This window comes from Camellia sinensis, chromosome 1 (assembly GCF_055761805.1).
Source record: "Camellia sinensis isolate YWXY chromosome 1, ASM5576180v1, whole genome shotgun sequence".
Taxonomy (NCBI): Eukaryota; Viridiplantae; Streptophyta; class Magnoliopsida; order Ericales; family Theaceae; genus Camellia; species Camellia sinensis.
This window is the reverse complement of record NC_138961.1, coordinates 48,617,247-48,624,584: the sequence shown is the minus strand read 5'-3', so window position 1 is coordinate 48,624,584 and position 7,338 is coordinate 48,617,247.

Sequence of the window (7,338 nt, the reverse complement as noted above, 5' to 3'; positions counted from 1 at the left end):
CGTGTATACATTCATAAATTCTAGATCCTGAATCTCTAGCATATGATATGTGTACATGAATAGAATAAAATGAGATACAGATAAGCTTATGCCATAATGGCTACATCTTTCTAAGTCAATGTTTGGGTACAACAAAAATGAGATCAACTCAACACAGTTAAAGCTCATGGCTTGTATGAAAATAATTACATCAAAGAAAATAAAAGAAACTTTTGGCTCCAAGTCCTCCTAAGTTATGTCCTCGGTGGAGGCATGTTATTGGCACCTGAAAATTGTTTTCCACGTAGGGTGAGCCCAATAGAGATACTTTAACACAATGTCTAAAACTTATCAAAGTCGTAAGGTGAATGCATACGCATGCCATTTGTCAAACGTTTTTCATTTTCATCTCAAAACAATGCAATGCCAGAATTATATATCAATTCATAAATAAATAAATAAAAATCATTTTACATAAGAAAATAAGACAATGGATACAAAACACTAGGAATCTTTAGGTACGTGTCTACCAGTTGTGTAATAACCCTGTCCTATATTATGTTAATTAAGCATGATTATGTTTGTAATTATGTGCTTAATTTGAATTTGGGTGTTAATAGCATGATTTTATGTGATTTTAGCTTTGTATCTGTTCACCATAGGAAAATATGTTAGAATCTGTGCTTTGAACTGAAAATTGAAGGCCTTATCGACCACAAAAACCGAAATTGTCTACGCCATTGCGATTGGCTTAATTTTTAGAGCCTACGGTGAAGTTTAATTAGAAATTGATTTGGATCAAAATAATTAGATTAAACTGATTGAATTGGGTACAATTAATTAGCCTTAACCAAGTCTAATTACATAAGCCTATAAATAGGCCCCATATACACTTAAACTCACCATTTTTGAGCTCAAAATCTGAAGTTACACTCTAGAGAGAGAGAGAGAACCAAAATTAGAGTGAGAGGTGGGTCAACATTGAAGAATTGCAAGAGAATTCAAGAAACTAAGAGGATTAGCTCAAGAATTAGCTATAGTTGAAAAAATTAAAGCTCCTAGGTGAGTAACCAACCCTTAATTCATGAGTTGAGTTTGTAATCATATGAATTCAAAGAGAATATGTAACCAAGAGTAAGAATTAAGTTGTAATTGATGAAATTGAAGTCAATATACACATACATGTAAGAAATTGCCATGAATTTGCATATTTCAGCATAAAACATGTAGCTCATGTTGATTTGAGAGTTATATACTACATGCATGTAAGAATTTCCATGGTATGGAACGCAATTCAAAAGATTCATGTTACAATTAGAAGTTGATTATGAGAACATGAAAAATATCACACCAAATCATACATGCATGCATAGTTCTAATAGATTCCATGATTTTGAACATCATTTGTGCCATTTAAAGTGGGATTGGAGTCAATAATTGACATGCATAAAAGGTTTGTAAAGATATGAAGCTTGTATAAAGTTTGAATGCATGAGCTTTGACCATATCAAGAGAAATGTTGATTAATTTGAGAATTAGATCATGGTTTTGAACAATTGGTTTTAAATAATCTATATTTCCATGCTATGTAATGTTTTTCCATGATTTTGTACCAAAAACACGAACTTTGAACCTTTGAATGCTGAGTTTGAGCTTCAAGAACAATTCTGGAAATTCCAGAATTTGGCATGTCTGCTTGAGCAGGGAAAGCGCCGCTCGAGCGTGAAATGTTAGTTCCCAGAAGTTTTGCAGATATGATGTCCGCTCGAGCGGGGAAGAGTTACGCTCGAGCTCCAAACACACACTTTGCTCTCAGTTTGAGCGTCCGAAATCACGCTCGAGTGTAAAAATGAAGTAACCAGTACTTTTGCAAACCAAAGGGGTCCGCTCGAGCGGGGAGCCCTGTTTCTAAAATTTTGAAAAGATGTTTTGTGTTTCATTTTCCATCCTCTTTCATTTCTAAGAACTCTTAGGCATGCATTGAGCTTTGTATATGACCTAAAGGGATAAAAAAGAAGCCTAAGAGAAATAATAAGTTAAGAACGGATTGAATTTCTTATGACCCATTGTAATATGAGATGTATAGGGTCAAGCGCAAGGGCAAATCCATCGGCGAAACACTGCGAGTAATATCTTAGTAAAGATATTTTCAAGTATGTTACTTTCTAAATGCTACTTCTGTATAAGCTTCATGGATTTGTTGATTTGAAATATGAATGAGTATTCTATATGCCTAATTTTGTATGAGGCCGTTTGATACGTTTGATATATCCGAATTGGGCCTAAAGCCGTTTGCTGTTTGATACGTTTGATATGTCCGAATTAAGCCTAAGGCCGTTTGCCATTTGATATGTTTGAATGTAAAGATGGGCCAAAGGCCGTTTGAATATAATGATGATGGTCCAAAGGCTGTTTGAATATAATGATGATGGGCCAAAGGCCGTTTCAATACTGTGATGGGCCAAAGGCCGTTTGAACATGAGCGTAATGGGCCAAAGGCCGTTTGAATGAAAAGGGATCGTGATCACGAATATGAAATATGCATAGATACGAATATAAAGAGATCGTGATCACAAATATGAAATACGCATAGATACGAATATAAAGAGAATGGGCCCGAGGCCGTTTGATACGCCTGATATGTTTGAATTGGGCCCGAGGCCGTTTGATATATTTTAATTGGACCAAAAGTCGTTTTTGAATAAAGAGTTGGTTGAACCAAAGGTCGTTTTGTATAGATGGACCCAAGGTCGTTTTGTTTTATATAAGAATTGGACCTGAAGTCGTTTTGCATATGGATGTGATGTGTTGGACCCGAGGTCATTTTGCTTTGTTGAGATTTGTAAATCTAATGTGAATGAGAATAGTGGTTCAAATGTGTACATTATAAGTATGACTCATTTATGAACGAATCTCATTCATTAACCTCTTTATTTTGATATTATTCACTGGGCTTTAGCTTACTCTTATTTATATGTATATAGGTCAGCAAAGGGACGTTCAACCCCAGCCTTAGTGGAATTTAAGAAAGGAACCCGAGTTTTGTGAAGTCAGCTCAGGTGCCTCACGCAAGAGGCTTTATTTATGATCTCTTGTATTTATTTTGCTATTTTTATTGGTCATGATAGACCGTTTATGTGTATAAACTTTTGGTTTAGCTGACTATGTGTGTGAATGATCCTGGGTATACAAGAGGTTAACTACTGATATGTGGTGTGAGTTATTATTAGGTATATGAGAAATGTTTTGATATGCCATGTAAGCATAGCTTATTGGACAAAATTTTTAAGTTTGCTTCCGCATCTGGCCCCATATTATTAAGTATTAATTGATATCAGGTTTGAGGCCATAGGTAATCTCATGATTACTGGCCGGTTATGACCTTAATCTATAGGAGCGGGTTCGGATCATGACAAGTTGGCTATACAAGCACTACCAAAGTCATTTTACTGGTATTAACCAGAATGATCAACACCTAACTGCGCGGGTTTCTGGACTTTCACGAAGGACACACAAGTTAACAATATAAACCACAACCAAGCCCCCTAACTAGATTCACCAAGGTATATACCTATTTTTCTCAAAAACAAACATTTTCAATGTTTAATATGAAACAATATTCAATGCAAAATGAATAGGTAACTGGTTTCAATTAACCTAATTCTCATATAGTTTCTACAACAATCAAAGTTATCCTCCACTAATAGCTCAAAATAAATATTTCTATTCAACAAATAATTTTTCAACAACAGATAAAATCTAATAAATTCCAAGGTGGGAGGGATAATAAATATCCAACTCCACTCTCCTCATCAATAGATATATTTTTACATCTCTTTTCAAAACCCAACATCATTCCCTTTCTTTTATAAAATCATACATTAATGATTTTTCAAAAAAAACTTCCTTTATTTTTTAAAATCACATTTAAGGGAAGAATCTCTAACATAACAAACAACATATACACTTCCACAATCATTCTCAATAATTTATTTGAAAAACTGTGACAACCACCTCCTTGATTAGTTAAGCTAATTATATGATTTATATTGATTATGTGTTTATGTGTCATTATGTGCCATGTGTGAATTGATATGATTAATAGATATGTATAGGATATGAATTCAACCTGTTTGAATCAGTAATTTATACAGGTTAGAATTAAGTAATTGGATAGATAATTAGAGACTAATCCACATTGGTATAATTAAAGTCCTAAATCCTACTTATCAATGGGCAAAGAAAAGAAGGAAAAAGAGAGAGACTAAGTGCATTTTGTAGAGACAAGAGAGAGTGAATCCTAGAGAACTCAAGAAGAAGAAGAAGAAGAACTAGGCAACATCTCTAAATTCAATTATCTAAGGTAAGAATTTCTTGCTAATTTCTTGAAATAGGGTTGATACACTCATAAGTTTATGGAATTTACGCTGAATTAGAATGAAATCATGTTTAATTAAGAGTGTTTATGATGTAACTTGAAGCAGAATGTATGTATGAAGAAGATAATGTTGAAATTAGATAAATGAAACTCATAACATCACATGCATGGCATGAATTCATGGAAATTTTGTTTACACATTTGAAATCTTGCATGGTTCTTCAAATTTGAGGAGAAAACCCCATGAATTTTGAATATGGAACTCAGAATATGCATTGTTTATGATTTTAAACTTTAAATTCAAGAATTTGATCTTTTGCATGGAAATTGAGTTTTGATTTGAAGTTATGGTTTTTGTTTAAAGTTAGATATGTTAAATTCAAGTTGTTTTTTTAGAGTTATGGGCCTTGGAATACATGAAATTTAAGTTAGATTTTGAAAAGCTTGAGTTCTAAATGCAAAGAGAAATTTCGAACACCATTCAACCCAGAACCGCACGTGCGGAAAACAGAACACAACAAGCTCGAGCATACTATTTTAATTGCACACGCGGAGTGTATGTGCAGCCAGGCCCTCGCACATCCGATTTTCAAGCCAATTTCTGTTTCGTTTTCTCTTCATTTTTCCGGCATTCAGGCCTTTATTTGCATAGTGTTAACATGTATTTTCAAGCTCATGTGCATGTCATGATTACAGATAGAATTAAAGAACGAATAGGAGTGAAGTAACGAATAAACCGAATAGGATGAAAAATCGACTGAATGAATGGATTGTGTTTTGAGATGTTGTGCTTGAATGTGCTGTGTAAGTCGCTTGCACGAAGGTATCATTCGGCCAAACACTGTGAGTAATGTCTTTGTAAAGATATTTTCGTCTTAATGGTGTTGAAAATGCTATATTATGAAATCTATGTTGTGTTTACAAAATGTCTGATATGATAAGTATTTTTCGATATGTTAAGTTATGCTATGGAATTTCGAAATGATTATGATATGACAAGTTTTCTGAACACTTATGTTAGATAAGAATGAATGAGATTCCCTTTTTGATTATCAAATGTGACACCCATGAACACATGCTTTGATTTTCGAAAATCTCTGTTATATAGTGGTCGTTATGTCTACATCGACCCGTTATGGTTATTATGTCTAAGTCGATCAATTGTGGCCATTATGTCTTTGTCAATTCATTGCGATCGCTATGTATATGTCAATCCATTGGGGTCGTTATGCCTATGTCCTTGGTTCACTATGGTCGTTTTGCTAATATTCTGTTCAGTACTATTGGGTTATACCACGAAACGTAAATAACGCTGAATGGTTTGGTGAACTTTATGAATTCTAAATATATATGTCTGATAAATGCTTTGTTCATGTTAACAATGGTTTTTTTATATGTGTGGAACTCATTCATTAAACCTCTTTACATTGAGATTTTTCACTGAGTTCTAGCTCACCGTTATATATATATATATATATATAGGTGATCAAGCGCAAAAGCGAACTTAGTAGCGTCAACTGAACTCTATTTTGTCAAGCCAACTTATGTGCCTCTCTTTACGGTTCCTACTGAGACAAGCTTCAAGGCTTCATGGGTGGTTTAGAGTTCACCCTTTTGTATCTCGTAATAAAGTGTTTTGAATGTTATTGAGACTAGTTCTAAATGTTATTATGTCTAAAGTTAAGACTAGTTTGGTAATGGGATTTAATCCCTAAATTATGTTTTTATTTTGCACAGAAGCTTGATGTTGACTGATGTGTAAATATATATATATGTATATATATGACACTTGTTTTGTTCCATTTAAGTCTTCATAGCTCATTGGACATTATATTTTATTATTTATAGGCTTCTGCCAGCCTTTTTATTGTATTACTGTTAAACAAATCTTTAGTAATCTTGGATTACTGGCCGGTCACTTCTCTAATCCTTTGGGACAGGGGTTGGGTCGTGACAGAGTGATATCAGAGCACGAGTTATACCTCACACACGCATCCAAATGAACTATAGGATGTCTTAGAAATAAAATTAGGGCATTACATCAACATGTGTGAATGTGTGTGGAATTGTTATGTGCATATTTAATGTAACTGTGAATGTGAAAACTGTATTTCCTATGTTTATTATTACCATGTTTTATATAGGCTAATGGAGAGAACAAGAAATACAGATGAAACTAAATCTTCAGATGTTAGAATAGACTGGTTAGAAAAAATGGTTGAGTTATTGACAGGATCTCTGAGGCAACAACAACAGAGTCAACAACTCCCACCTCCTTGTCCATCACTAGTGCAAAATGAGCCAAACAACAATGATGATATAATAACTCTAACACAGAAGTTCAATAAAATGAAGCAGCCAACCTTTCAGGGAGGCATTGAACCTTTGAAAGCCGAAGCGTGGATCTTGGAAACTGAAAAGTTGTTTGAAGTTTTTTCGTGCACTGAGGCACAAAAGGTTTTACTGGCAACCTTTACTTTACAAGAAAAAAAAGACGGTGGTGGATGCTCATTTGAGACAACAATTATTCTATGACATGGCTCAATTTAAAGAGGCATTTTATGAGAAATATTTTTCCTAGTGCGTCCATGACCGCAAAGTATTTGAGTTTGAGCAGTTGAAACAGGATACTATGTTTGTGGTTGAATATGAAGCCAAATTCATAGAGCTCGCTCAGTACGCACCTCACATGGTAGATTCTGATTATAAGAAAGCCAGAAAATTTGAGAGTGGACTTGATGTTGAAGTACTTGATCGAGTTAATGTTCTAAAATTGACAATGTATGTGGATGTCCTAGATAGAGCTCTCATATCTGAGGCGAACATTGCAGCTTTAAAGCAAGTAAGGACACCGGTGAATGATTGTAAAGGTAAGAGACAAGACTCTGATGTGAATAGAGAACCAACACCTTTGATGAACAAGAAACGAAACGTGGAAATGTCTAGTAATTCCAATCAAAGTGAACTCGCCCAAAGAAACA